The 27,545-nt window shown below is 48.7% G+C and overlaps 15 non-coding genes and 2 pseudogenes across 15 annotated transcripts; all 17 read left to right on the forward strand.

Moving 5' to 3' along the window:
- Positions 1 to 2,591: 2,591 nt before the first annotated feature.
- On the forward strand, positions 2,592 to 2,782 carry LOC141215891 (U2 spliceosomal RNA). Its single transcript, XR_012284943.1, has one exon. It is a non-coding gene; the product is annotated as a U2 spliceosomal RNA (small nuclear RNA).
- A 1,119-nt stretch (positions 2,783 to 3,901) lies between these two features.
- LOC141216441 (U2 spliceosomal RNA) lies at positions 3,902 to 4,092 on the forward strand. The gene has a single exon (XR_012285475.1). It is a non-coding gene; the product is annotated as a U2 spliceosomal RNA (small nuclear RNA).
- Positions 4,093 to 5,212: 1,120 nt separating this feature from the next.
- On the forward strand, positions 5,213 to 5,403 carry LOC141215893 (U2 spliceosomal RNA). The gene has a single exon (XR_012284944.1). It is a non-coding gene; the product is annotated as a U2 spliceosomal RNA (small nuclear RNA).
- Positions 5,404 to 6,522: 1,119 nt separating this feature from the next.
- Positions 6,523 to 6,713, forward strand: LOC141216523 (U2 spliceosomal RNA). Its single transcript, XR_012285552.1, has one exon. It is a non-coding gene; the product is annotated as a U2 spliceosomal RNA (small nuclear RNA).
- A 1,121-nt stretch (positions 6,714 to 7,834) lies between these two features.
- Positions 7,835 to 7,950, forward strand: LOC141216918 (U2 spliceosomal RNA; annotated as a pseudogene).
- Positions 7,951 to 8,474: 524 nt separating this feature from the next.
- On the forward strand, positions 8,475 to 8,656 carry LOC141216717 (U2 spliceosomal RNA). The gene has a single exon (XR_012285739.1). It is a non-coding gene; the product is annotated as a U2 spliceosomal RNA (small nuclear RNA).
- A 1,122-nt stretch (positions 8,657 to 9,778) lies between these two features.
- LOC141217272 (U2 spliceosomal RNA) lies at positions 9,779 to 9,969 on the forward strand. Its single transcript, XR_012286140.1, has one exon. It is a non-coding gene; the product is annotated as a U2 spliceosomal RNA (small nuclear RNA).
- A 1,122-nt stretch (positions 9,970 to 11,091) lies between these two features.
- On the forward strand, positions 11,092 to 11,282 carry LOC141217054 (U2 spliceosomal RNA). The gene has a single exon (XR_012285930.1). It is a non-coding gene; the product is annotated as a U2 spliceosomal RNA (small nuclear RNA).
- Positions 11,283 to 12,401: 1,119 nt separating this feature from the next.
- On the forward strand, positions 12,402 to 12,591 carry LOC141216669 (U2 spliceosomal RNA). The gene has a single exon (XR_012285693.1). It is a non-coding gene; the product is annotated as a U2 spliceosomal RNA (small nuclear RNA).
- Positions 12,592 to 13,718: 1,127 nt separating this feature from the next.
- LOC141216635 (U2 spliceosomal RNA) lies at positions 13,719 to 13,909 on the forward strand. Its single transcript, XR_012285660.1, has one exon. It is a non-coding gene; the product is annotated as a U2 spliceosomal RNA (small nuclear RNA).
- A 1,120-nt stretch (positions 13,910 to 15,029) lies between these two features.
- LOC141216899 (U2 spliceosomal RNA) lies at positions 15,030 to 15,107 on the forward strand (annotated as a pseudogene).
- A 5,564-nt stretch (positions 15,108 to 20,671) lies between these two features.
- LOC141216730 (U2 spliceosomal RNA) lies at positions 20,672 to 20,865 on the forward strand. Its single transcript, XR_012285749.1, has one exon. It is a non-coding gene; the product is annotated as a U2 spliceosomal RNA (small nuclear RNA).
- Positions 20,866 to 21,986: 1,121 nt separating this feature from the next.
- LOC141215674 (U2 spliceosomal RNA) lies at positions 21,987 to 22,177 on the forward strand. The gene has a single exon (XR_012284731.1). It is a non-coding gene; the product is annotated as a U2 spliceosomal RNA (small nuclear RNA).
- A 1,119-nt stretch (positions 22,178 to 23,296) lies between these two features.
- LOC141216529 (U2 spliceosomal RNA) lies at positions 23,297 to 23,487 on the forward strand. Its single transcript, XR_012285558.1, has one exon. It is a non-coding gene; the product is annotated as a U2 spliceosomal RNA (small nuclear RNA).
- Positions 23,488 to 24,605: 1,118 nt separating this feature from the next.
- Positions 24,606 to 24,796, forward strand: LOC141215894 (U2 spliceosomal RNA). The gene has a single exon (XR_012284945.1). It is a non-coding gene; the product is annotated as a U2 spliceosomal RNA (small nuclear RNA).
- A 1,123-nt stretch (positions 24,797 to 25,919) lies between these two features.
- On the forward strand, positions 25,920 to 26,110 carry LOC141216394 (U2 spliceosomal RNA). The gene has a single exon (XR_012285429.1). It is a non-coding gene; the product is annotated as a U2 spliceosomal RNA (small nuclear RNA).
- A 1,124-nt stretch (positions 26,111 to 27,234) lies between these two features.
- On the forward strand, positions 27,235 to 27,425 carry LOC141215895 (U2 spliceosomal RNA). Its single transcript, XR_012284946.1, has one exon. It is a non-coding gene; the product is annotated as a U2 spliceosomal RNA (small nuclear RNA).
- Positions 27,426 to 27,545: the final 120 nt, after the last annotated feature.

Raw genomic sequence — 27,545 nt, forward strand, 5'->3', positions numbered from 1 at the left:
ATCGGTCACTGGGTCTTCCTCTGGCCAGTGGGGTCCTCCTTGGTCGACGCCACGGGATGTCCTCCGGTCCGGATGCCAGCTGGATCTTCCCTGGGGTGGAAACCTGTAAAGACTGCACAGTTCGGGTTAGCGCAGCAACGCTCTTAACTAGCTCTTGGACCTGATGGTGTAGGTCTGGAGCCGGGTCATTGTCCAAAGCCTGCGCATGAGCTCCCACAGGCCCTGCCGACAAGGGCGCCGCCTCCTGGTGGTAAGTGATAGCTGGGCGCCTGTGGGTCACAACGCCACCCGGTGCTGGTTCTCGGAGCACCCGGATAGCTCTATCCTTGAACTGTGCAAAGTCCAGATGGGGATCCTGTAAGGCCATTGCCCGCAACTGGGTTCGGTGGGCATTGCAATATAAACCCTCTATAAATTGTTCAGTCAACAGCCTGTCCTCGTTTCCCACCCCATCAGGGTCGGTCTGCTTTATGGCCCTCAGGGCCTCTTGTAGGTTTAGTGCATAGTCCCTTATACTCTCATGCGCTCGCTGCTTGCACCCGTAGAATCTAAGCTTGATCTCGGCTGAGGTGCGGGTATCGAAGGTGTCCCTCAGCCGGGTTAGTATCTCTGCGACAGTCCTCCTCCCAGGTGGCCAAGATTTTACTTCTCTTTTGGCTGCCCCGGTTAGTTGGGCCACCAGGATGCTCACTTTTTGCTCTTCTGTGAGGGGGTACACCTGGAAGAGGCTATCCAGCTTTTCTCTAAAGTCATGCAGGGTATGTGACTCCCCTGAGTACTGGGGTAGCCAAGCTGCTCCCGGGATATATGGCATGGTGAAGGGCATAACTGCAGCAGCGGTGGCGCTGGCGGGGGTCGAGGTAGTGAAGCTCTCCTCCGTATCCGACATCTTCCTCCCCCATAGTGGACCGTGGCCTACCTTGCGATGATCCTCTTCCGTAGGCCGCGGCTCCGCAGTGGATCGTCAGGGTTGAGGACCTTCCGTCGCGCTCCTGTGACGTCGGCGTCTGCTGGGCTCCTTCCAGGACCTTACGCAACGTCCGGACGTGAGGCGGGGCTTCAGTTCTCGCGCGCTTTCGGAGTCCACGCCCCTCTTCTTCCCGCGCGGCGTCCTCAAGATGGCGTCCAACGGCGGGAAAACTCCACGGATGGCGGGAAGAAGGCCGAAGATGGCGCCGGATGGCGGGAAACTTCACCGATGGCGGGAAGAAGGCTGAAGATGGCGCCGGATGGCGGGAATCTTCACCACTGGTAAGTTTGAAAAGTCTCTTTTTCAGGCACGCAGTACCCGGTGGTTGCGGGCACGAAATCCTGCCGACTACGCCAAAGTTGACGCGCCCCTGGGCCTGTGTCGCGCTGCGCTGCGCATGCGGGAGCTTACCCGGAGCCGGATCTGTGGAGGGTTGTAGTCTCGTGGCGGTGACCCGGTCCGTGCCCAGGGAGTCAAACTAGACGGCAGTCCATTAGTAGTAAATGGTTGATGACTACGCCACCCGTTGAGTGCAGCCAGGGGGCTGCTGCTGCAGGGCAGACCGCTGAGGCCGATGGTGGGATTGTGCAGCGTGATAGTATAACCCCCAATGGGAGGGGTATGGCCTCAGGGCAGCCGACGTGGATGATGGGGGTAGCAGGAGCCACTCAGAGACGGTACGGTGTAGTTCAGGGTCTTTACTGGTAACAACAAAAGACCCTCCTGGAGTACTTGCTAGCGGATGGGGCCTGGTCAGTCCTTGAGCAGATGGGATCTCCCCTGGCCAGGCGTAGTTGTAGGCCTCCCAAACTGACTGTACTCTTCTGGCTACCTTGCTAGGAGCTGATGTAAGTAGCCCACGTCCCTGAGTGTACCGTGTGGTGCTCACCCGTATGGCCGGTGACTCGGGGCCTTCTAATGGCTTCCGCTCCACGATGGCGGTGCTGGTCCCACGCGTGTGACCGTGCCTTCGGGCTTCTGGGCCAGAGGACCTGAAATCCCCTGCCTGACGGATTCTGCTGCTGGGTAGGAATTAGTCCCCACAGCCTCGGACTCCGGGTCCGGTAAAAAGCCTTCTTAGTCAGGGCGAACTCTGCAGCCGCCAGCCCCTGACTCCTTGTAACTGCTGTTTCTTCCTATGCTGTCTCTACTTCTTCTCTTCTTCTACTCACTCACCCTGCCTCAGCCCCAGGTTTTTATAGGGGAAGTTCTTCCCCTCCCAAGACAGGGCAGGAGGTGTGGCATGCACAGGATCCCTGACTAAAGGACCTCCCACCTGCTCTCAGACATAACATTACGTTACTGTGGCAACCAGACCCCTGGGGTGTCACATAGACAGCTGCTCGTTCCACCCCCCCCCCGCCTTAATTGGTTCTCCTCCCTTCCAACGGTGTTGAGGCGGGTGGGAACAGCCGGGGGTTGAGGGTACTGTGCTAAAAGAGGTGGAGTTATGCAGATCTAAAACGCGTGGATTGCAGCAGCAGCAAGCCGAAAAGTGCAGGCATGTGAGGGATCTAGAGGTTGACAGCATGTCTTCTTAACGGGAGTCCAGGTGGCCATCTCCACAAATGGACTTTTCAGAATCCTTGGGTGGCACCGTAGTCGGAAACCAATTCTGGTTATCGCTTCTCGGCCTTTTGGCTAAGATCAAGTGTAGTATCTGTTCTTATCAGTTTAATATCTGATACGTCCCCTATCTGGGGACCATATATTAAATGGATTTTTAGAACAGGGAGATGGAAAAAGAGCTTGCTCTGTCCACTCCACGCATTGACCTGGTATTGCAGTATCTCCAGGACCGGTGCACCCCTTCTTTAATGCAGTTTCTAAAATCAGAAAGAATTGAATTCAATGCTTTTTGTTCATTTTGCTTGTTTGTCGGATTTTGGGATGGACTCTTTGGCTTTGCTTTTCTTCTCCTCATTGGATTTTTCATGTTAAAAGTTGCAGAAGCCAGATGACAAGCTCATTTTGGTTCAACTTCAGCAACTGTGCATTGCATTGCCATGTAACGTAATGTAATGCAATGCTATCTATCTAGCTCTCCCTCTATACTTCCTTTTGGATAAACAGACATATTAGGCAAGCATTTTGGAGCTTTCACCTAAATAACTACAGGTGGTGAGATAAGCTGCACAATATAATTGACCTTTCAGTATATTGTTGCACACACACCATCTATTTAGCAAATGCCCTTGTTATCAACAGCAGCCTTTTAAACTCACCTGAGCTAACAGGTATGTGAGCTGGTTACTCTGCTGCGCTTAAAATTTCTTTTTTGGTTTGCTACAATGCCTTTTCTGAAACGTTGTCTCCCTCTGCTGGAACACTGACTTCTTTCATTTAATGCCTGCAGACTATAAAAGAGAAACCAACCCAAAAAGTTTGGTTGATTAGTCTGTGGCATTCTTTTAAACTGTTGCTTATGGCGGTCTCTGTGAGCTTCTCAGTGACATTCAGCCATCCAGGTATCCCGCCTGCAGTAGACGGAATGTGGCAATGGAACGCTGGCTGCGCGTGTCATAATAGGCTCTGAGCCTTTATATACCTGCGCACAGCAGCAGCCACCTTCAGTCTGCTGCTGGACAGCCAGCAGCAGCAGCAGCAGGAGAGGTAATTAATCAGCAACCCTCCTGCTAAGGGTAGACAGCTGCTCGTTCCACCCCCCCCCGCCTTAATTGGTTCTCCTCCCTTCCAACGGTGTTGAGGCGGGTGGGAACAGCCGGGGGTTGAGGGTACTGTGCAAAAAGAGGTGGAGTTATGCAGATCTAAAACGCGTGGATTGCAGCAGCAGCAAGCCGAAAAGTGCAGGCATGTGAGGGATCTAGAGGTTGACAGCATGTCTTCTTAACGGGAGTCCAGGTGGCCATCTCCACAAATGGACTTTTCAGAATCCTTGGGTGGCACCGTAGTCGGAAACCAATTCTGGTTATCGCTTCTCGGCCTTTTGGCTAAGATCAAGTGTAGTATCTGTTCTTATCAGTTTAATATCTGATACGTCCCCTATCTGGGGACCATATATTAAATGAATTTTTAGAACAGGGAGATGGAAAAAGAGCTTGCTCTGTCCACTCTACGCATTGACCTGGTATTGCAGTATCTCCAGGACCGGTGCACCCCTTCTTTAATGCAGTTTCTAAAATCAGAAAGAATTGAATTCAATGCTTTTTGTTCATTTTGCTTGTTTGTCGGATTTTGGGATGGACTCTTTGGCTTTGCTTTTCTTCTCCTCATTGGATTTTTCATGTTAAAAGTTGCAGAAGCCAGATGACAAGCTCATTTTGGTTCAACTTCAGCAACTGTGCATTGCATTGCCATGTAATGTAATGTAATGCAATGCTATCTATCTAGCTCTCCCTCTATACTTCCTTTTGGATAAACAGACATATTAGGCAAGCATTTTGGAGCTTTCACCTAAATAACTACAGGTGGTGAGATAAGCTGCACAATATAATTGACCTTTCAGTATATTGTTGCACACACACCATCTATTTAGCAAATGCCCTTGTTATCAACAGCAGCCTTTTAAACTCACCTGAGCTAACAGGTATGTGAGCTGGTTACTCTGCTGCGCTTAAAATTTCTTTTTTGGTTTGCTACAATGCCTTTTCTGAAACGTTGTCTCCCTCTGCTGGAACACTGACTTCTTTCATTTAATGCCTGCAGACTATAAAAGAGAAACCAACCCAAAAAGTTTGGTTGATTAGTCTGTGGCATTCTTTTAAACTGTTGCTTATGGCGGTCTCTGTGAGCTTCTCAGTGACATTCAGCCATCCAGGTATCCCGCCTGCAGTAGACGGAATGTGGCAATGGAACGCTGGCTGCGCGTGTCATAATAGGCACTGAGCCTTTATATACCTGCGCACAGCAGCAGCCACCTTCAGTCTGCTGCTGGACAGCCAGCAGCAGCAGCAGCAGGAGAGGTAATTAATCAGCAACCCTCCTGCTAAGGGTAGACAGCTGCTCGTTCCACCCCCCCCCCGCCTTAATTGGTTCTCCTCCCTTCCAACGGTGTTGAGGCAGGTGGGAACAGCCGGGGGTTGAGGGTACTGTGCTAAAAGAGGTGGAGTTATGCAGATCTAAAACGCGTGGATTGCAGCAGCAGCAAGCCGAAAAGTGCAGGCATGTGAGGGATCTAGAGGTTGACAGCATGTCTTCTTAACGGGAGTCCAGGTGGCCATCTCCACAAATGGACTTTTCAGAATCCTTGGGTGGCACCGTAGTCGGAAACCAATTCTGGTTATCGCTTCTCGGCCTTTTGGCTAAGATCAAGTGTAGTATCTGTTCTTATCAGTTTAATATCTGATACGTCCCCTATCTGGGGACCATATATTAAATGGATTTTTAGAACAGGGAGATGGAAAAAGAGCTTGCTCTGTCCACTCCACGCATTGACCTGGTATTGCAGTATCTCCAGGACCGGTGCACCCCTTCTTTAATGCAGTTTCTAAAATCAGAAAGAATTGAATTCAATGCTTTTTGTTCATTTTGCTTGTTTGTCGGATTTTGGGATGGACTCTTTGGCTTTGCTTTTCTTCTCCTCATTGGATTTTTCATGTTAAAAGTTGCAGAAGACAGATGACAAGCTCATTTTGGTTCAACTTCAGCAACTGTGCATTGCATTGCCATGTAATGTAATGTAATGCAATGCTATCTATCTAGCTCTCCCTCTATACTTCCTTTTGGATAAACAGACATATTAGGCAAGCATTTTGGAGCTTTCACCTAAATAACTACAGGTGGTGAGATAAGCTGCACAATATAATTGACCTTTCAGTATATTGTTGCACACACACCATCTATTTAGCAAATGCCCTTGTTATCAACAGCAGCCTTTTAAACTCACCTGAGCTAACAGGTATGTGAGCTGGTTACTCTGCTGCGCTTAAAATTTCTTTTTTGGTTTGCTACAATGCCTTTTCTGAAACGTTGTCTCCCTCTGCTGGAACACTGACTTCTTTCATTTAATGCCTGCAGACTATAAAAGAGAAACCAACCCAAAAAGTTTGGTTGATTAGTCTGTGGCATTCTTTTAAACTGTTGCTTATGGCGGTCTCTGTGAGCTTCTCAGTGACATTCAGCCATCCAGGTATCCCGCCTGCAGTAGACGGAATGTGGCAATGGAACGCTGGCTGCGCGTGTCATAATAGGCTCTGAGCCTTTATATACCTGCGCACAGCAGCAGCCACCTTCAGTCTGCTGCTGGACAGCCAGCAGCAGCAGCAGCAGGAGAGGTAATTAATCAGCAACCCTCCTGCTAAGGGTAGACAGCTGCTCGTTCAACCCCCCCCCGCCTTAATTGGTTCTCCTCCCTTCCAACGGTGTTGAGGCGGGTGGGAACAGCCGGGGGTTGAGGGTACTGTGCTAAAAGAGGTGGAGTTATGCAGATCTAAAACGCGTGGATTGCAGCAGCAGCAAGCCGAAAAGTGCAGGCATGTGAGGGATCTAGAGGTTGACAGCATGTCTTCTTAACGGGAGTCCAGGTGGCCATCTCCACAAATGGACTTTTCAGAATCCTTGGGTGGCACCGTAGTCGGAAACCAATTCTGGTTATCGCTTCTCGGCCTTTTGGCTAAGATCAAGTGAAGTATCTGTTCTTATCAGTTTAATATCTGATACGTCCCCTATCTGGGGACCATATATTAAATGGATTTTTAGAACAGGGAGATGGAAAAAGAGCTTGCTCTGTCCACTCCACGCATTGACCTGGTATTGCAGTATCTCCAGGACCGGTGCACCCCTTCTTTAATGCAGTTTCTAAAATCAGAAAGAATTGAATTCAATGCTTTTTGTTCATTTTGCTTGTTTGTCGGATTTTGGGATGGACTCTTTGGCTTTGCTTTTCTTCTCCTCATTGGATTTTTCATGTTAAAAGTTGCAGAAGCCAGATGACAAGCTCATTTTGGTTCAACTTCAGCAACTGTGCATTGCATTGCCATGTAATGTAATGTAATGCAATGCTATCTATCTAGCTCTCCCTCTATACTTCCTTTTGGAAAAACAGACATATTAGGCAAGCATTTTGGAGCTTTCACCTAAATAACTACAGGTGGTGAGATAAGCTGCACAATATAATTGACCTTTCAGTATATTGTTGCACACACACCATCTATTTAGCAAATGCCCTTGTTATCAACAGCAGCCTTTTAAACTCACCTGAGCTAACAGGTATGTGAGCTGGTTACTCTGCTGCGCTTAAAATTTCTTTTTTGGTTTGCTACAATGCCTTTTCTGAAACGTTGTCTCCCTCTGCTGGAACACTGACTTCTTTCATTTAATGCCTGCAGACTATAAAAGAGAAACCAACCCAAAAAGTTTGGTTGATTAGTCTGTGGCATTCTTTTAAACTGTTGCTTATGGCGGTCTCTGTGAGCTTCTCAGTGACATTCAGCCATCCAGGTATCCCGCCTGCAGTAGACGGAATGTGGCAATGGAACGCTGGCTGCGCGTGTCATAATAGGCTCTGAGCCTTTATATACCTGCGCACAGCAGCAGCCACCTTCAGTCTGCTGCTGGACAGCCAGCAGCAGCAGCAGCAGGAGAGGTAATTAATCAGCAACCCTCCTGCTAAGGGTAGACAGCTGCTCGTTCCACCCCCCCCCCCGCCTTAATTGGTTCTCCTCCCTTCCAACGGTGTTGAGGCGGGTGGGAACAGCCGGGGGTTGAGGGTACTGTGCTAAAAGAGGTGGAGTTATGCAGATCTAAAACGCGTGGATTGCAGCAGCAGCAAGCCGAAAAGTGCAGGCATGTGAGGGATCTAGAGGTTGACAGCATGTCTTCTTAACGGGAGTCCAGGTGGCCATCTCCACAAATGGACTTTTCAGAATCCTTGGGTGGCACCGTAGTCGGAAACCAATTCTGGTTATCGCTTCTCGGCCTTTTGGCTAAGATCAAGTGTAGTATCTTTTGAAAAGGCAGTTTTGTCCTTGGGCTGCCCTAGTAAATTGATGCATATTACACACTGGTTTGGTGCACTTGTTAGTACGCCAGGTGGCTCATAGAGTTATCTGATGGAAAACATGGCCCTCCAGGATCGAAGTCACTAGGCTGGGTAAGTGTGAGGGCTTTGGAGCAATGTGCCCCAGGAGTAGGCGCCCTGGTGGGAGTCCAAGCTTACTGGGACTGGGAACCCCAGAAAGACTTGGCTTCGTAGCACGCCGCACCTTTGCGAATCATACTTTCTGAGCAACCCCCCCTATTCCTGGCCTCCGGGCTAGGAAGGGGAATTTTTATAAACCCGGTCGGAGGTCCGGTCAGCTTTGGGCTGAGAAACCAACACAGGCTCCAGCTCCACTAGGGTGGCAGCCTAGATGGAAGCTGGGAGCACGAAAACGGCTCTTCTCCGGCTTCGGCTAGGGAGAGCATCGGAGATCCCTGACCCTCGCTGTGGCCTTCTGGCTCGGAGGGATGGGGATGGTTTATTGGGGACCCTCTCCTCCGGGAAGGGTCCACATGAATCCTCGCCTCGTGCGCTGTTTTGGTGTGACTTCGGTCACATTTTTCAGTGCCTTGGATGCAGCTTCAATCAAAAAATCTGTTCTTATCAGTTTAATATCTGATACGTCCCCTATCTGGGGACCATATATTAAATGGATTTTTAGAACAGGGAGATGGAAAAAGAGCTTGCTCTGTCCACTCCACGCATTGACCTGGTATTGCAGTATCTCCAGGACCGGTGCACCCCTTCTTTAATGCAGTTTCTAAAATCAGAAAGAATTGAATTCAATGCTTTTTGTTCATTTTGCTTGTTTGTCGGATTTTGGGATGGACTCTTTGGCTTTGCTTTTCTTCTCCTCATTGGATTTTTCATGTTAAAAGTTGCAGAAGCCAGATGACAAGCTCATTTTGGTTCAACTTCAGCAACTGTGCATTGCATTGCCATGTAATGTAATGTAATGCAATGCTATCTATCTAGCTCTCCCTCTATACTTCCTTTTGGATAAACAGACATATTAGGCAAGCATTTTGGAGCTTTCACCTAAATAACTACAGGTGGTGAGATAAGCTGCACAATATAATTGACCTTTCAGTATATTGTTGCACACACACCATCTATTTAGCAAATGCCCTTGTTATCAACAGCAGCCTTTTAAACTCACCTGAGCTAACAGGTATGTGAGCTGGTTACTCTGCTGCGCTTAAAATTTCTTTTTTGGTTTGCTACAATGCCTTTTCTGAAACGTTGTCTCCCTCTGCTGGAACACTGACTTCTTTCATTTAATGCCTGCAGACTATAAAAGAGAAACCAACCCAAAAAGTTTGGTTGATTAGTCTGTGGCATTCTTTTAAACTGTTGCTTATGGCGGTCTCTGTGAGCTTCTCAGTGACATTCAGCCATCCAGGTATCCCGCCTGCAGTAGACGGAATGTGGCAATGGAACGCTGGCTGCGCGTGTCATAATAGGCTCTGAGCCTTTATATACCTGCGCACAGCAGCAGCCACCTTCAGTCTGCTGCTGGACAGCCAGCAGCAGCAGCAGCAGGAGAGGTAATTAATCAGCAACCCTCCTGCTAAGGGTAGACAGCTGCTCGTTCCACCCCCCCCCCCCGCCTTAATTGGTTCTCCTCCCTTCCAACGGTGTTGAGGCGGGTGGGAACAGCCGGGGGTTGAGGGTACTGTGCTAAAAGAGCTGGAGTTATGCAGATCTAAAACGCGTGGATTGCAGCAGCAGCAAGCCGAAAAGTGCAGGCATGTGAGGGATCTAGAGGTTGACAGCATGTCTTCTTAACGGGAGTCCAGGTGGCCATCTCCACAAATGGACTTTTCAGAATCCTTGGGTGGCACCGTAGTCGGAAACCAATTCTGGTTATTGCTTCTCGGCCTTTTGGCTAAGATCAAGTGTAGTATCTGTTCTTATCAGTTTAATATCTGATACGTCCCCTATCTGGGGACCATATATTAAATGAATTTTTAGAACAGGGAGATGGAAAAAGAGCTTGCTCTGTCCACTCCACGCATTGACCTGGTATTGCAGTATCTCCAGGACCGGTGCACCCCTTCTTTAATGCAGTTTCTAAAATCAGAAAGAATTGAATTCAATGCTTTTTGTTCATTTTGCTTGTTTGTCGGATTTTGGGATGGACTCTTTGGCTTTGCTTTTCTTCTCCTCATTGGATTTTTCATGTTAAAAGTTGCAGAAGCCAGATGACAAGCTCATTTTGGTTCAACTTCAGCAACTGTGCATTGCATTGCCATGTAATGTAATGTAATGCAATGCTATCTATCTAGCTCTCCCTCTATACTTCCTTTTGGATAAACAGACATATTAGGCAAGCATTTTGGAGCTTTCACCTAAATAACTACAGGTGGTGAGATAAGCTGCACAATATAATTGACCTTTCAGTATATTGTTGCACACACACCATCTATTTAGCAAATGCCCTTGTTATCAACAGCAGCCTTTTAAACTCACCTGAGCTAACAGGTATGTGAGCTGGTTACTCTGCTGCGCTTAAAATTTCTTTTTTGGTTTGCTACAATGCCTTTTCTGAAACGTTGTCTCCCTCTGCTGGAACACTGACTTCTTTCATTTAATGCCTGCAGACTATAAAAGAGAAACCAACCCAAAAAGTTTGGTTGATTAGTCTGTGGCATTCTTTTAAACTGTTGCTTATGGCGGTCTCTGTGAGCTTCTCAGTGACATTCAGCCATCCAGGTATCCCGCCTGCAGTAGACGGAATGTGGCAATGGAACGCTGGCTGCGCGTGTCATAATAGGCTCTGAGCCTTTATATACCTGCGCACAGCAGCAGCCACCTTCAGTCTGCTGCTGGACAGCCAGCAGCAGCAGCAGCAGGAGAGGTAATTAATCAGCAACCCTCCTGCTAAGGGTAGACAGCTGCTCGTTCCACCCCCCCCCCCCGCCTTAATTGGTTCTCCTCCCTTCCAACGGTGTTGAGGCGGGTGGGAACAGCCGGGGGTTGAGGGTACTGTGCTAAAAGAGCTGGAGTTATGCAGATCTAAAACGCGTGGATTGCAGCAGCAGCAAGCCAAAAAGTGCAGGCATGTGAGGGATCTAGAGGTTGACAGCATGTCTTCTTAACGGGAGTCCAGGTGGCCATCTCCACAAATGGACTTTTCAGAATCCTTGGGTGGCACCGTAGTCGGAAACCAATTCTGGTTATCGCTTCTCGGCCTTTTGGCTAAGATCAAGTGTAGTATCTGTTCTTATCAGTTTAATATCTGATACGTCCCCTATCTGGGGACCATATATTAAATGAATTTTTAGAACAGGGAGATGGAAAAAGAGCTTGCTCTGTCCACTCCACGCATTGACCTGGTATTGCAGTATCTCCAGGACCGGTGCACCCCTTCTTTAATGCAGTTTCTAAAATCAGAAAGAATTGAATTCAATGCTTTTTGTTCATTTTGCTTGTTTGTCGGATTTTGGGATGGACTCTTTGGCTTTGCTTTTCTTCTCCTCATTGGATTTTTCATGTTAAAAGTTGCAGAAGCCAGATGACAAGCTCATTTTGGTTCAACTTCAGCAACTGTGCATTGCATTGCCATGTAATGTAATGTAATGCAATGCTATCTATCTAGCTCTCCCTCTATACTTCCTTTTGGATAAACAGACATATTAGGCAAGCATTTTGGAGCTTTCACCTAAATAACTACAGGTGGTGAGATAAGCTGCACAATATAATTGACCTTTCAGTATATTGTTGCACACACACCATCTATTTAGCAAATGCCCTTGTTATCAACAGCAGCCTTTTAAACTCACCTGAGCTAACAGGTATGTGAGCTGGTTACTCTGCTGCGCTTAAAATTTCTTTTTTGGTTTGCTACAATGCCTTTTCTGAAACGTTGTCTCCCTCTGCTGGAACACTGACTTCTTTCATTTAATGCCTGCAGACTATAAAAGAGAAACCAACCCAAAAAGTTTGGTTGATTAGTCTGTGGCATTCTTTTAAACTGTTGCTTATGGCGGTCTCTGTGAGCTTCTCAGTGACATTCAGCCATCCAGGTATCCCGCCTGCAGGAGACGGAATGTGGCAATGGAACGCTGGCTGCGCGTGTCATAATAGGCTCTGAGCCTTTATATACCTGCGCACAGCAGCAGCCACCTTCAGTCTGCTGCTGGACAGCCAGCAGCAGCAGCAGCAGGAGAGGTAATTAATCAGCAACCCTCCTGCTAAGGGTAGACAGCTGCTCGTTTCACCCCCCCCCCGCCTTAATTGGTTCTCCTCCCTTCCAACGGTGTTGAGGCGGGTGGGAACAGCCGGGGTTGAGGGTACTGTGCTAAAAGAGGTGGAGTTATGCAGATCTAAAACGCGTGGATTGCAGCAGCAGCAAGCCGAAAAGTGCAGGCATGTGAGGGATCTAGAGGTTGACAGCATGTCTTCTTAACGGGAGTCCAGGTGGCCATCTCCACAAATGGACTTTTCAGAATCCTTGGGTGGCACCGTAGTCGGAAACCAATTCTGGTTATCGCTTCTCGGCCTTTTGGCTAAGATCAAGTGTAGTATCTGTTCTTATCAGTTTAATATCTGATACGTCCCCTATCTGGGGACCATATATTAAATGGATTTTTAGAACAGGGAGATGGAAAAAGAGCTTGCTCTGTCCACTCCACGCATTGACCTGTATTGCAGTATCTCCAGGACCGGTGCACCCCTTCTTTAATGCAGTTTCTAAAATCAGAAAGAATTGAATTCAATGCTTTTTGTTCATTTTGCTTGTTTGTCGGATTTTGGGATGGACTCTTTGGCTTTGCTTTTCTTCTCCTCATTGGATTTTTCATGTTAAAAGTTGCAGAAGCCAGATGACAAGCTCATTTTGGTTCAACTTCAGCAACTGTGCATTGCATTGCCATGTAATGTAATGTAATGCAATGCTATCTATCTAGCTCTCCCTCTATACTTCCTTTTGGATAAACAGACATATTAGGCAAGCATTTTGGAGCTTTCACCTAAATAACTACAGGTGGTGAGATAAGCTGCACAATATAATTGACCTTTCAGTATATTGTTGCACACACACCATCTATTTAGCAAATGCCCTTGTTATCAACAGCAGCCTTTTAAACTCACCTGAGCTAACAGGTATGTGAGCTGGTTACTCTGCTGCGCTTAAAATTTCTTTTTTGGTTTGCTACAATGCCTTTTCTGAAATGTTGTCTCCCTCTGCTGGAACACTGACTTCTTTCATTTAATGCCTGCAGACTATAAAAGAGAAACCAACCCAAAAAGTTTGGTTGATTAGTCTGTGGCATTCTTTTAAACTGTTGCTTATGGCGGTCTCTGTGAGCTTCTCAGTGACATTCAGCCATCCAGGTATCCCGCCTGCAGTAGACGGAATGTGGCAATGGAACGCTGGCTGCGCGTGTCATAATAGGCTCTGAGCCTTTATATACCTGCGCACAGCAGCAGCCACCTTCAGTCTGCTGCTGGACAGCATGCAGCAGCAGCAGCAGGAGAGGTAATTAATCAGCAACCCTCCTGCTAAGGGTAGACAGCTGCTCGTTCCACCCCCCCCCCACCCCCCGCCTTAATTGGTTCTCCTCCCTTCCAACGGTGTTGAGGCGGGTGGGAACAGCCGGGGGTTGAGGGTACTGTGCTAAAAGAGGTGGAGTTATGCAGATCTAAAACGCGTGGATTGCAGCAGCAGCAAGCCGAAAAGTGCAGGCATGTGAGGGATCTAGAGGTTGACAGCATGTCTTCTTATCGGGAGTCCAGGTGGCCATCTCCACAAATGGACTTTTCAGAATCCTTGGGTGGCACCGTAGTCGGAAACCAATTCTGGTTATCGCTTCTCGGCCTTTTGGCTAAGATCAAGTGTAGTATCTGTTCTTATCAGTTTAATATCTGATACGTCCCCTATCTGGGGACCATATATTAAATGGATTTTTAGAACAGGGAGATGGAAAAAGAGCTTCCTCTGTCCACTCCACGCATTGACCTGGTATTGCAGTATCTCCAGGACCGGTGCACCCCTTCTTTAATGCAGTTTCTAAAATCAGAATGAATTGAATTCAATGCTTTTTGTTCATTTTGCTTGTTTGTCGGATTTTGGGATGGACTCTTTGGCTTTGCTTTTCTTCTCCTCATTGGATTTTTCATGTTAAAAGTTGCAGAAGCCAGATGACAAGCTCATTTTGGTTCAACTTCAGCAACTGTGCATTGCATTGCCATGTAATGTAATGTAATGCAATGCTATCTATCTAGCTCTCCCTCTATACTTCCTTTTGGATAAACAGACATATTAGGCAAGCATTTTGGAGCTTTCACCTAAATAACTACGGGTGGTGAGATAAGCTGCACAATATAATTGACCTTTCAGTATATTGTTGCACACACACCATCTATTTAGCAAATGCCCTTGTTATCAACAGCAGCCTTTTAAACTCACCTGAGCTAACAGGTATGTGAGCTGGTTACTCTGCTGCGCTTAAAATTTCTTTTATGGTTTGCTACAATGCCTTTTCTGAAACGTTGCCTCCCTCTGCTGGAACACTGACTTCTTTCATTTAATGCCTGCAGACTATAAAAGAGAAACCAACCCAAAAAGTTTGGTTGATTAGTCTGTGGCATTCTTTTAAACTGTTGCTTATGGCGGTCTCTGTGAGCTTCTCAGTGATATTCAGCCATCCAGGTATCCCGCCTGCAGTAGACGGAATGTGGCAATGGAACGCTGGCTGCGCGTGTCATAATAGGCTCTGAGCCTTTATATACCTGCGCACAGCAGCAGCCACCTTCAGTCTGCTGCTGGACAGCCAGCAGCAGCAGCAGCAGGAGAGGTAATTAATCAGCAACCCTCCTGCTAAGGGTAGACAGCTGCTCGTTCCACCCCCCCCCCGCCTTAATTGGTTCTCCTCCCTTCCAACGGTGTTGAGGCGGGTGGGAACAGCCGGGGGTTGAGGGTACTGTGCTAAAAGAGGTGGAGTTATGCAGATCTAAAACGCGTGGATTGCAGCAGCAGCAAGCCGAAAAGTGCAGGCATGTGAGGGATCTAGAGGTTGACAGCATGTCTTCTTAACGGGAGTCCAGGTGGCCATCTCCACAAATGGACTTTTCAGAATCCTTGGGTGGCACCGTAGTCGGAAACCAATTCTGGTTATCGCTTCTCGGCCTTTTGGCTAAGATCAAGTGTAGTATCTGTTCTTTTAAGAACACAAGAGCTACGATCTACACTTGACGAGAGCGATCGAACTCGGAATTAGAAGAGCTTCGGAGCCCAGCTGACATCGGAGAAGGAAGGCGGATATCGGTGGGAGGAAGAAGCTCTAAAGAATCCAGAAGAAGACGAAGACTCGGAGAAGAATCGGGCTGTCCTGTGGAATCTTTGAGTAAGAAAATCATCGAGACAAAGACCTTTCGGGGAATTTGTCCAGAACACGACGGGAGAAGAATCTGCATAGCTCCACCCATTTCGGGAAGAGCTCCAGATCCAGCTCCAAGAAGTAACTGCAGGAGGAAAGCCATGGCAAGCGCTGCGAGGAAGGCCGAAAAGAAGAGCCTGGAGCAGGGGACAGCCAGGAGGGCCCAGCCAGGAGCCGATTCTGACCCCAAGGACTCTGCCTCCACGACTGGCCAGCAAAAGGGACCCCAGAAGCCCCGCCACGAAGCTCCAGCCCTGGAGCCATGGATGCGGCAGACGGTGGCCCTGAAGCTGAAGGAAGTGGATGGGAGGGTGCCGGACATGTCCTCGGACGTGTTCTGCCAGAAGATGCTGCTGGATCGAGGCTTCTCCAGGTCGGACACCCTCAGCATCCAGACCTTCTTGACGGGGATCTTCTTCGTCACCTTCGCCACTGTGAACACCTGCAGGAGGTTCTGGGAAATGGTAAGCGCAAAAGGACCGGATAATTCTTTCTCTGCCTTTACAGGTAGCTGCCCTATCCAGAGGGACGAAAGGAGGATCACGGTCTCCATGCGCAACCCGCACACCCCAGGCCAAGACATCTGTACCTTCCTGAGACGCTTCTGTTTGGTTGTGAAGGAACCCTCTCACATCCTGAATGGACTCGGCTTCTGGACAGGTAAGTGGTCGGTGACTGTTAGACTTCACAGGGACCTGGCGTACTCAGACGGACTTCGGCACCTGCCCCCGACATTCTCCCTTGGCAACTCCTACGGCCTCATCTATTACCCGGACATGCCGCGGAACTGCAGGAGATGCGGCAAGAACGGCCACGAGATGAAGGACTGCAAGGAGGATGCCTGCAGGATTTGTCGAGTGACGGGACACAGCTCGAAGGACTGCCTGAAGAAGACGTCCTGCAACCTGTGTGGGCTGGCGGCTCATCTGTACAAGGATTGCCCCAAGCGTGAGAGATCCTGGGCATCGGTGGTTGCGACGACCCCAGCTCCGGAGGACAAGGCCCCGACGACCAGGCCTGTGAAGGTCAAGGACGCGACGACCAAGGCCCCAGCGGCCAAGGCCGAGACGACCAAGGCCAAAGCGGTCAAGGAGTCGGTGGCCAAAGCCCCAGCGACGGTCCCAGGAGCTCCGAAGCAGAAGAAAAAGTCAAAGGAGGGTAAGAGTTCTGTCACCCCTCTCTCGATCCCTCCCCCTGCCACCCCCGTCCAATCCCCCCCCACCCCGGCCACCCCTGCTGAGGATTCCACTTCCTCTTCCTCCTTCCCCTACTCCTCAGCAGGTGTCCTTTCCCCTGCCCCGGCAGCCACTCTCCCTCCCCAGACCATGGTAGCGGTGGAATTAACCTTTCCTCCACCTGCCGCTATCTATTCCGAGGAGGATTTTCCCCTTCTTGTCTCCCCAGTTCCAACCCGGGGAAAGAGGAAGGTGGAGGACAGCCCTGCTACTGAATCCTCCAAAAAGAAGATTCTGGATTTCGTAGGCGAAAAGGAGGATACCCTCCCTGAGCCAGAAGAGATGGAGCACATGGTTGAGACCCTGGTGGCCGAGCCAGAAGAGGAGGAACTGGTGGTCGCCGAGATCGAGGCCGCGCTGCTTGACCAGATGGAGGAAGAGGGCCTGCTGGTGATCCCGTCACCAGCAGTCAACACCGACGAGGGACCACCCGACCGGAGTGGTAACTAAGGTGTATTGCCTGCGCTAACTTTTTCTTTTTTCCCTACATGATGGCTAATATTAACTTATTTTCCATTAATGTTAGGAGCATCAAGGACAAGTTCAGACGTCAGACTATTTATGCCTTCCTTACTTCCCAGTTGTGTGATGTTTATATGTTGCAGGAATGTTCCCTTCCCTCCTCTAGGTCCTTCAAACATCTGGCCAGGGAGTGGTCCCACGGTCCATCCTACTGGTCCGGTGGGGGTGACTGCAAGTCTGCAGGGGTTGCAATTCTGATCAGGGGAGGCGCATTCACGCTTGAGTCTGTCCAGGAGCTCATCTGCGGCAGGGCTCTTGTTGTAGATGGCAACTGGGCGGGAGAACCTGTCAGGTTCATCAACGTGTATGCGTCCCCACTGAAGAATGAGCGTTTGGAGCTTTTCCAGACCCTGCGGCTTCAGCTTGCCACCACCAGGACCTTAGTGATGGCCGGGGATTTCAACTGCCCCATCGAGGAGGATGGTCGTAGTTCTGGCACATCTGCCAAGTTGGACATCACGTCCAAGCTGCTCATCGAGATGGTAACCGAGGCCTCTCTTCAGGACGTGGTGGGCTCCATGGGGAGAGGCTCCACGAACTATTCGTGGAGCCGACCCGATGGCTCACTCCGCTCCAGGATTGACTTTGTGTTCACCTCTCGGGCAGTCAGGCAGAGTAGGCACTCGATGGTCCCCTGCTTCTTCTCCGACCACAGAGCCATTCACTTACAAGGTGTCCTTGGCGACGGTTTTCCGTCCGGCCCCGGCTCCTGGAAGCTGAATTGTGCTCTGCTGGCTCAGGATGAAGTCGTGGAGGAGCTGAGAGCAGCCTACGCAATGTGGCAGTCCTACAAGGGTAGCTTCCAAACAGTCTCTGATTGGTGGGAATATGTTAAACTTGAGTTTCGCTGTTTCTTTCAGGCCAAGGGTCGACAACAGGCGTGTGAGAAGAGGAGGGACTTCAGAGGGCTGCAGCGCGAGCTGCGGTCGCTGCAGGACCTTCTTCACTGCGGCTGGGACGTGAGGGAGGAGCTGGAGGAGACCAAGAAGAGCCTGAAAAGGCACTTTGAGGAGGAGTCCAAGCGAATCGTCTTCCGTTCCAAAGTGGAGAATCTGGAGAAGGGTGAGAAATGTAACTCATTCTTTTTCAGGAAACTTCATGCCGGTCACACGCCCCTGAACGAGCTGCGAGACGAGAGCGGAAACATGCGACGTGGGAAGGAGGACGTGATGAGGGTCGTCAGCGACTTCTACAGCGAACTCTACTCCCAGAAGACTACCGACCCCGACGCTGCTGATAAGTTCCTGTCAGGTATCACTAACCATCTTGATCCTGCAGGCACGGCAGCCTTGGACAAACCTCTGATGGTGGGCGAATTGCTCTCTGCCGCTAAATCCTTTAGGACCGGCAGGACCCCGGGCAGTGATGGTCTTCCAGCGGAGCTCTATGTAGCGCTGGGAGACCTCATCTGTCCGGACCTGTTGGACCTGTATGAGGAGATGGTGGTGGAGGGTAGAATGCCTCCATCTTTGAGGGAAGGAATGGTCACGATCCTGTACAAGCGGAAGGGAGAGAGGTGCGACCTGAGGAATTGGCGTCCCATCACTCTGCTCAACGTGGACTACAAGATCCTGGCCAAGACGATGGCGACACGACTTAAGACGGTCATCGGACGGATCATCCACCCGGACCAGACCTGCGGCATCCCTGGACGTCGCATCGCAGACAGCCTCGCTCTCGTGCGGGACACGGTCGAGTACATCAAGGTCCGCCGCGCACACGCGGCCCTGGTCTCCTTGGATCAGGAGAAGGCCTTCGACCGGGTTTCCCACGAGTTCATGGGCCGAGCTCTGCACCGGTTAGGTTTGGGTAACATGTTTTGTGCGTATGTCCGTTTGATGTATTTTGATATCCACAGCTCGGTGTTGGTGAAAGGCTGGAAGACTGACCCCTTCCCTGTCCTCTCTGGGGTCAGACAAGGCTGCCCTCTATCACCTCTTCTTTTTGTTTGTGTTATAGAACTCTTCGCAGAGGCTATCCGGCAGAATGGAGAGATCAGAGGGATCACCGCACCGGGTCCGGGACGACACGAGGTCAAGTGCTCGCTCTACATGGACGACGTCACCGTCTTCTGCGCTGATCGTGGTTCAGTCGACGCCCTCGTCCAGACGTGTGAGAGGTTCGGCCGGGCTTCAGGGGCCAAAGTCAACTGCAGGAACTCGGAAGCCATGCTCTTCGGGGATTGGCAGTCGACCTCCTCCGCCCCCTTCCCCTTCAACATTCAACCGGATTTCCTCAAGGTGCTGGGAGTCTGGTTCGGGAAGGAAGGAGCGGCCCTCAAGTCCTGGCAAGAACGCTTGGCCAAGGTGAAGCAACGGATCGGACTCTGGAGCCTCAGACACCTCACTTGTGAGGGTAAGGCACTCGTCCTGCGTAATGAGGTCCTGCCCGTCTTGCAGTACACGGCACAGGCCTGGCCCCCACACGTCACTGTGTGCAGGGCCATTACCAGGACAGTGTTTCACTTTGTCTGGGGATCCAAGATGGACAGAGTCAGGCGGGCCGTCATGTACAAGGAGCCTCGCAAGGGTGGGAAGGGCGTTCCAGATATCCCCACCCTCCTGCGATCCTCTTTTGTGTGTGATTGTGTCCGCCGGACTTTGCAAGTCAAGAATGGCTCCGCGGGCAGGTCCATGTCTCGCTTCTTCCTGCTTCCTCTTTGGAGGCGACTCGGCTGGGACAAGTGGGACAGCTCCTTCCCCTACAACTGGACGACGCCATGGTTCTACGGAGACGTCGTTCGATTTGTGGGGGAACATCAACTGGAGGGACTCAAGCCCGACTTGTGGAAGCCCAAAACTATCCACAAGCTCATCAGAGCCAAGGATGACGTGGAGAACATCACAGAACTTCACCAGGACACGCTGGAGACTGTGTGGACAAATGTGTCGTCTGACAGGCTGACCAACGGGCACAAGGACTTGTCGTGGATGGCGATTCAGGGCGGACTGCCCGTCCGGTCATTCATGCATGCCCGGAACCTGTGCAAGACCCGGTACTGCCCAAGGTGCCCCTTCGTGGAGGAAGCATCTTTGCACACTTTTTGGGACTGCGGATTTGCACAGCGCCTGTTGACTGCCCTTGAGGACGACCTGAGGAACTCTGTCCCCAGGGCGAGCCTATCGCACCATTCTGTGCTTTACGGACTCTTCCCTGGGGTTCATACCGTCGAAGCCATCCAGGAGGCTTGGCGCTTTATGAACTGCTTCAAGGATGCCGTTTGGGTCGCCAGGAACCGGCTCATCTTGAGGAGGGAGAGGATGTCCATCCAGGACTGCCGCAGGCTGATCCACAGCCTGCTCAGAGACTATTCCATCGTGGACGGTCCGGAGGACGAGGATGAGGACTAAACCCCTCCTCCCCCTCTCCCCTTATGTGTCTTGTCTTTCAATAAAGCTTCGGGCCTGTTATTTTCCCCTCCCCATCCCCTTTTTCCCAATCCCCATCCCTTATCACGGTTCATCGTACTGTATTGATTGACATGCTTTTTCTTTCATATTGAGTGTTTTGTGTAGCATAGGGGTGTGATGTGTCTAGTTAGTGCGTCGTATGCTCATGCTATGTAAATATGATGTAGAACTCTGTGTGTACTGGGCTGCGGCACTGTACACTGTCTGTTAACTTATTTTTTGTGCTAATAAAAGATATATTCAATCAAAAAAATCTGTTCTTATCAGTTTAATATCTGATACGTCCCCTATCTGGGGACAATATATTAAATGGATTTTTAGAACAGGGAGATGGAAAAAGAGCTTGCTCTGTCCACTCCACGCATTGACCTGGTATTGCAGTATCTCCAGGACCGGTGCACCCCTTCTTTAATGCAGTTTCTAAAATCAGAAAGAATTGAATTCAATGCTTTTTGTTCATTTTGCTTGTTTGTCGGATTTTGGGATGGACTCTTTGGCTTTGCTTTTCTTCTCCTCATTGGATTTTTCATGTTAAAAGTTGCAGAAGCCAGATGACAAGCTCATTTTGGTTCAACTTCAGCAACTGTGCATTGCATTGCCATGTAATGTAATGTAATGCAATGCTATCTATCTAGCTCTCCCTCTATACTTCCTTTTGGATAAACAGACATATTAGGCAAGCATTTTGGAGCTTTCACCTAAATAACTACAGGTGGTGAGATAAGCTGCACAATATAATTGACCTTTCAGTATATTGTTGCACACACACCATCTATTTAGCAAATGCCCTTGTTATCAACAGCAGCCTTTTAAACTCACCTGAGCTAACAGGTATGTGAGCTGGTTACTCTGCTGCGCTTAAAATTTCTTTTTTGGTTTGCTACAATGCCTTTTCTGAAACGTTGTCTCCCTCTGCTGGAACACTGACTTCTTTCATTTAATGCCTGCAGACTATAAAAGAGAAACCAACCCAAAAAGTTTGGTTGATTAGTCTGTGGCATTCTTTTAAACTGTTGCTTATGGCGGTCTCTGTGAGCTTCTCAGTGACATTCAGCCATCCAGGTATCCCGCCTGCAGTAGACGGAATGTGGCAATGGAACGCTGGCTGCGCGTGTCATAATAGGCTCTGAGCCTTTATATACCTGCGCACAGCAGCAGCCACCTTCAGTCTGCTGCTGGACAGCCAGCAGCAGCAGCAGCAGGAGAGGTAATTAATCAGCAACCCTCCTGCTAAGGGTAGACAGCTGCTCGTTCCACCCCCCCCCCCGCCTTAATTGGTTCTCCTCCCTTCCAACGGTGTTGAGGCGGGTGGGAACAGCCGGGGGTTGAGGGTACTGTGCTAAAAGAGGTGGAGTTATGCAGATCTAAAACGCGTGGATTGCAGCAGCAGCAAGCCGAAAAGTGCAGGCATGTGAGGGATCTAGAGGTTGACAGCATGTCTTCTTAACGGGAGTCCAGGTGGCCATCTCCACAAATGGACTTTTCAGAATCCTTGGGTGGCACCGTAGTCGGAAACCAATTCTGGTTATCGCTTCTCGGCCTTTTGGCTAAGATCAAGTGTAGTATCTGTTCTTATCAGTTTAATATCTGATACGTCCCCTATCTGGGGACCATATATTAAATGGATTTTTAGAACAGGGAGATGGAAAAAGAGCTTGCTCTGTCCACTCCACGCATTGACCTGGTATTGCAGTATCTCCAGGACCAGTGCACCCCTTCTTTAATGCAGTTTCTAAAATCAGAAAGAATTGAATTCAATGCTTTTTGTTCATTTTGCTTGTTTGTCGGATTTTGGGATGGACTCTTTGGCTTTGCTTTTCTTCTCCTCATTGGATTTTTCATGTTAAAAGTTGCAGAAGCCAGATGACAAGCTCATTTTGGTTCAACTTCAGCAACTGTGCATTGCATTGCCATGTAATGTAATGTAATGCAATGCTATCTATCTAGCTCTCCCTCTATACTTCCTTTTGGATAAACATACATATTAGGCAAGCATTTTGGAGCTTTCACCTAAATAACTACAGGTGGTGAGATAAGCTGCACAATATAATTGACCTTTCAGTATATTGTTGCACACACACCATCTATTTAGCAAATGCCCTTGTTATCAACAGCAGCCTTTTAAACTCACCTGAGCTAACAGGTATGTGAGCTGGTTACTCTGCTGCGCTTAAAATTTCTTTTTTGGTTTGCTACAATGCCTTTTCTGAAACGTTGTCTCCCTCTGCTGGAACACTGACTTCTTTCATTTAATGCCTGCAGACTATAAAAGAGAAACCAACCCAAAAAGTTTGGTTGATTAGTCTGTGGCATTCTTTTAAACTGTTGCTTATGGCGGTCTCTGTGAGCTTCTCAGTGACATTCAGCCATCCAGGTATCCCGCCTGCAGTAGACGGAATGTGGCAATGGAACGCTGGCTGCGCGTGTCATAATAGGCTCTGAGCCTTTATATACCTGCGCACAGCAGCAGCCACCTTCAGTCTGCTGCTGGACAGCCAGCAGCAGCAGCAGCAGGAGAGGTAATTAATCAGCAACCCTCCTGCTAAGGGTAGACAGCTGCTCGTTCCACCCCCCCCCGCCTTAATTGGTTCTCCTCCCTTCCAACGGTGTTGAGGCGGGTGGGAACAGCCGGGGGTTGAGGGTACTGTGCTAAAAGAGGTGGAGTTATGCAGATCTAAAACGCGTGGATTGCAGCAGCAGCAAGCCGAAAAGTGCAGGCATGTGAGGGATCTAGCGGTTGACAGCATGTCTTCTTAACGGGAGTCCAGGTGGCCATCTCCACAAATGGACTTTTCAGAATCCTTGGATGGCACCGTAGTCGGAAACCAATTCTGGTTATCGCTTCTCGGCCTTTTGGCTAAGATCAAGTGTAGTATCTGTTCTTATCAGTTTAATATCTGATACGTCCCCTATCTGGGGACCATATATTAAATGGATTTTTAGAACAGGGAGATGGAAAAAGAGCTTGCTCTGTCCACTCCACGCATTGACCTGGTATTGCAGTATCTCCAGGACCGGTGGACCCCTTCTTTAATGCAGTTTCTAAAATCAGAAAGAATTGAATTCAATGCTTTTTGTTCATTTTGCTTGTTTGTCGGATTTTGGGATGGACTCTTTGGCTTTGCTTTTCTTCTCCTCATTGGATTTTTCATGTTAAAAGTTGCAGAAGCCAGATGACAAGCTCATTTTGGTTCAACTTCAGCAACTGTGCATTGCATTGCCATGTAATGTAATGTAATGCAATGCTATCTATCTAGCTCTCCCTCTATACTTCCTTTTGGATAAACAGACATATTAGGCAAGCATTTTGGAGCTTTCACCTAAATAACTACAGGTGGTGAGATAAGCTGCACAATATAATTGACCTTTCAGTATATTGTTGCACACACACCATCTATTTAGCAAATGCCCTTGTTATCAACAGCAGCCTTTTAAACTCACCTGAGCTAACAGGTATGTGAGCTGGTTACTCTGCTGCGCTTAAAATTTCTTTTTTGGTTTGCTACAATGCCTTTTCTGAAACGTTGTCTCCCTCTGCTGGAACACTGACTTCTTTCATTTAATGCCTGCAGACTATAAAAGAGAAACCAACCCAAAAAGTTTGGTTGATTAGTCTGTGGCATTCTTTTAAACTGTTGCTTATGGCGGTCTCTGTGAGCTTCTCAGTGATATTCAGCCATCCAGGTATCCCGCCTGCAGTAGACGGAATGTGGCAATGGAACGCTGGCTGCGCGTGTCATAATAGGCTCTGAGCCTTTATATACCTGCGCACAGCAGCAGCCACCTTCAGTCTGCTGCTGGACAGCCAGCAGCAGCAGCAGCAGGAGAGGTAATTAATCAGCAACCCTCCTGCTAAGGGTAGACAGCTGCTCGTTCCACCCCCCCCGCCTTAATTGGTTCTCCTCCCTTCCAACGGTGTTGAGGCGGGTGGGAACAGCCGGGGGTTGAGGGTACTGTGCTAAAAGAGGTGGAGTTATGCAGATCTAAAACGCGTGGATTGCAGCAGCAGCAAGCCGAAAAGTGCAGGCATGTGAGGGATCTAGAGGTTGACAGCATGTCTTCTTAACGGGAGTCCAGGTGGCCATCTCCACAAATGGACTTTTCAGAATCCTTGGGTGGCACCGTAGTCGGAAACCAATTCTGGTTATCGCTTCTCGGCCTTTTGGCTAAGATCAAGTGTAGTATCTGTTCTTATCAGTTTAATATCTGATACGTCCCCTATCTGGGGACCATATATTAAATGGATTTTTAGAACAGGGAGATGGAAAAAGAGCTTGCTCTGTCCACTCCACGCATTGACCTGGTATTGCAGTATCTCCAGGACCGGTGCACCCCTTCTTTAATGCAGTTTCTAAAATCAGAAAGAATTGAATTCAATGCTTTTTGTTCATTTTGCTTGTTTGTCGGATTTTGGGATGGACTCTTTGGCTTTGCTTTTCTTCTCCTCATTGGATTTTTCATGTTAAAAGTTGCAGAAGCCAGATGACAAGCTCATTTTGGTTCAACTTCAGCAACTGTGCATTGCATTGCCATGTAATGTAATGTAATGCAATGCTATCTATCTAGCTCTCCCTCTATACTTCCTTTTGGATAAACAGACATATTAGGCAAGCATTTTGGAGCTTTCACCTAAATAACTACAGGTGGTGAGATAAGCTGCACAATATAATTGACCTTTCAGTATATTGTTGCACACACACCATCTATTTAGCAAATGCCCTTGTTATCAACAGCAGCCTTTTAAACTCACCTGAGCTAACAGGTATGTGAGCTGGTTACTCTGCTGCGCTTAAAATTTCTTTTTTGGTTTGCTACAATGCCTTTTCTGAAACGTTGTCTCCCTCTGCTGGAACACTGACTTCTTTCATTTAATGCCTGCAGACTATAAAAGAGAAACCAACCCAAAAAGTTTGGTTGATTAGTCTGTGGCATTCTTTTAAACTGTTGCTTATGGCGGTCTCTGTGAGCTTCTCAGTGACATTCAGCCATCCAGGTATCCCGCCTGCAGTAGACGGAATGTGGCAATGGAACGCTGGCTGCGCGTGTCATAATAGGCTCTGAGCCTTTATATACCTGCGCACAGCAGCAGCCACCTTCAGTCTGCTGCTGGACAGCCAGCAGCAGCAGCAGCAGGAGAGGTAATTAATCAGCAACCCTCCTGCTAAGGGTAGACAGCTGCTCGTTCCACCCCCCCCCCCCCGCCTTAATTGGTTCTCCTCCCTTCCAACGGTGTTGAGGCGGGTGGGAACAGCCGGGGGTTGAGGGTACTGTGCTAAAAGAGGTGGAGTTATGCAGATCTAAAACGCGTGGATTGCAGCAGCAGCAAGCCGAAAAGTGCAGGCATGTGAGGGATCTAGAGGTTGACAGCATGTCTTCTTAACGGGAGTCCAGGTGGCCATCTCCACAAATGGACTTTTCAGAATCCTTGGGTGGCACCGTAGTCGGAAACCAATTCTGGTTATCGCTTCTCGGCCTTTTGGCTAAGATCAAGTGTAGTATCTGTTCTTATCAGTTTAATATCTGATACGTCCCCTATCTGGGGACCATATATTAAATGGATTTTTAGAACAGGGAGATGGAAAAAGAGCTTGCTCTGTCCACTCCACGCATTGACCTGGTATTGCAGTATCTCCAGGACTGGTGCACCCCTTCTTTAATGCAGTTTCTAAAATCAGAAAGAATTGAATTCAATGCTTTTTGTTCATTTTGCTTGTTTGTCGGATTTTGGGATGGACTCTTTGGCTTTGCTTTTCTTCTCCTCATTGGATTTTTCATGTTAAAAGTTGCAGAAGCCAGATGACAAGCTCATTTTGGTTCAACTTCAGCAACTGTGCATTGCATTGCCATGTAATGTAATGTAATGCAATGCTATCTATCTAGCTCTCCCTCTATACTTCCTTTTGGATAAACAGACATATTAGGCAAGCATTTTGGAGCTTTCACCTAAATAACTACAGGTGGTGAGATAAGCTGCACAATATAATTGACCTTTCAGTATATTGTTGCACACACACCATCTATTTAGCAAATGCCCTTGTTATCAACAGCAGCCTTTTAAACTCACCTGAGCTAACAGGTATGTGAGCTGGTTACTCTGCTGCGCTTAAAATTTCTTTTTTGGTTTGCTACAATGCCTTTTCTGAAACGTTGTCTCCCTCTGCTGGAACACTGACTTCTTTCATTTAATGCCTGCAGACTATAAAAGAGAAACCAACCCAAAAAGTTTGGTTGATTAGTCTGTGGCATTCTTTTAAACTGTTGCTTATGGCGGTCTCTGTGAGCTTCTCAGTGACATTCAGCCATCCAGGTATCCCGCCTGCAGTAGACGGAATGTGGCAATGGAACGCTGGCTGCGCGTGTCATAATAGGCTCTGAGCCTTTATATACCTGCGCACAGCAGCAGCCACCTTCAGTCTGCTGCTGGACAGCCAGCAGCAGCAGCAGCAGGAGAGGTAATTAATCAGCAACCCTCCTGCTAAGGGTAGACAGCTGCTCGTTCCACCCCCCCCCCCCCCGCCTTAATTGGTTCTCCTCCCTTCCAACGGTGTTGAGGCGGGTGGGAACAGCCGGGGGTTGAGGGTACTGTGCTAAAAGAGGTGGAGTTATGCAGATCTAAAACGCGTGGATTGCAGCAGCAGCAAGCCGAAAAGTGCAGGCATGTGAGGGATCTAGAGGTTGACAGCATGTCTTCTTAACGGGAGTCCAGGTGGCCATCTCCACAAATGGACTTTTCAGAATCCTTGGGTGGCACCGTAGTCGGAAACCAATTCTGGTTATCGCTTCTCGGCCTTTTGGCTAAGATCAAGTGTAGTATCTGTTCTTATCAGTTTAATATCTGATACGTCCCCTATCTGGGGACCATATATTAAATGGATTTTTAGAACAGGGAGATGGAAAAAGAGCTTGCTCTGTCCACTCCACGCATTGACCTGGTATTGCAGTATCTCCAGGACCGGTGCACCCCTTCTTTAATGCAGTTTCTAAAATCAGAAAGAATTGAATTCAATGCTTTTTGTTCATTTTGCTTGTTTGTCGGATTTTGGGATGGACTCTTTGGCTTTGCTTTTCTTCTCCTCATTGGATTTT

Source organism: Phyllobates terribilis, unplaced genomic scaffold (genome assembly GCF_046119375.1).
Source record: "Phyllobates terribilis strain yellow unplaced genomic scaffold, ASM4611937v1 Scaffold_236__1_contigs__length_3049075, whole genome shotgun sequence".
NCBI lineage: Eukaryota > Metazoa > Chordata > Amphibia > Anura > Dendrobatidae > Phyllobates > Phyllobates terribilis.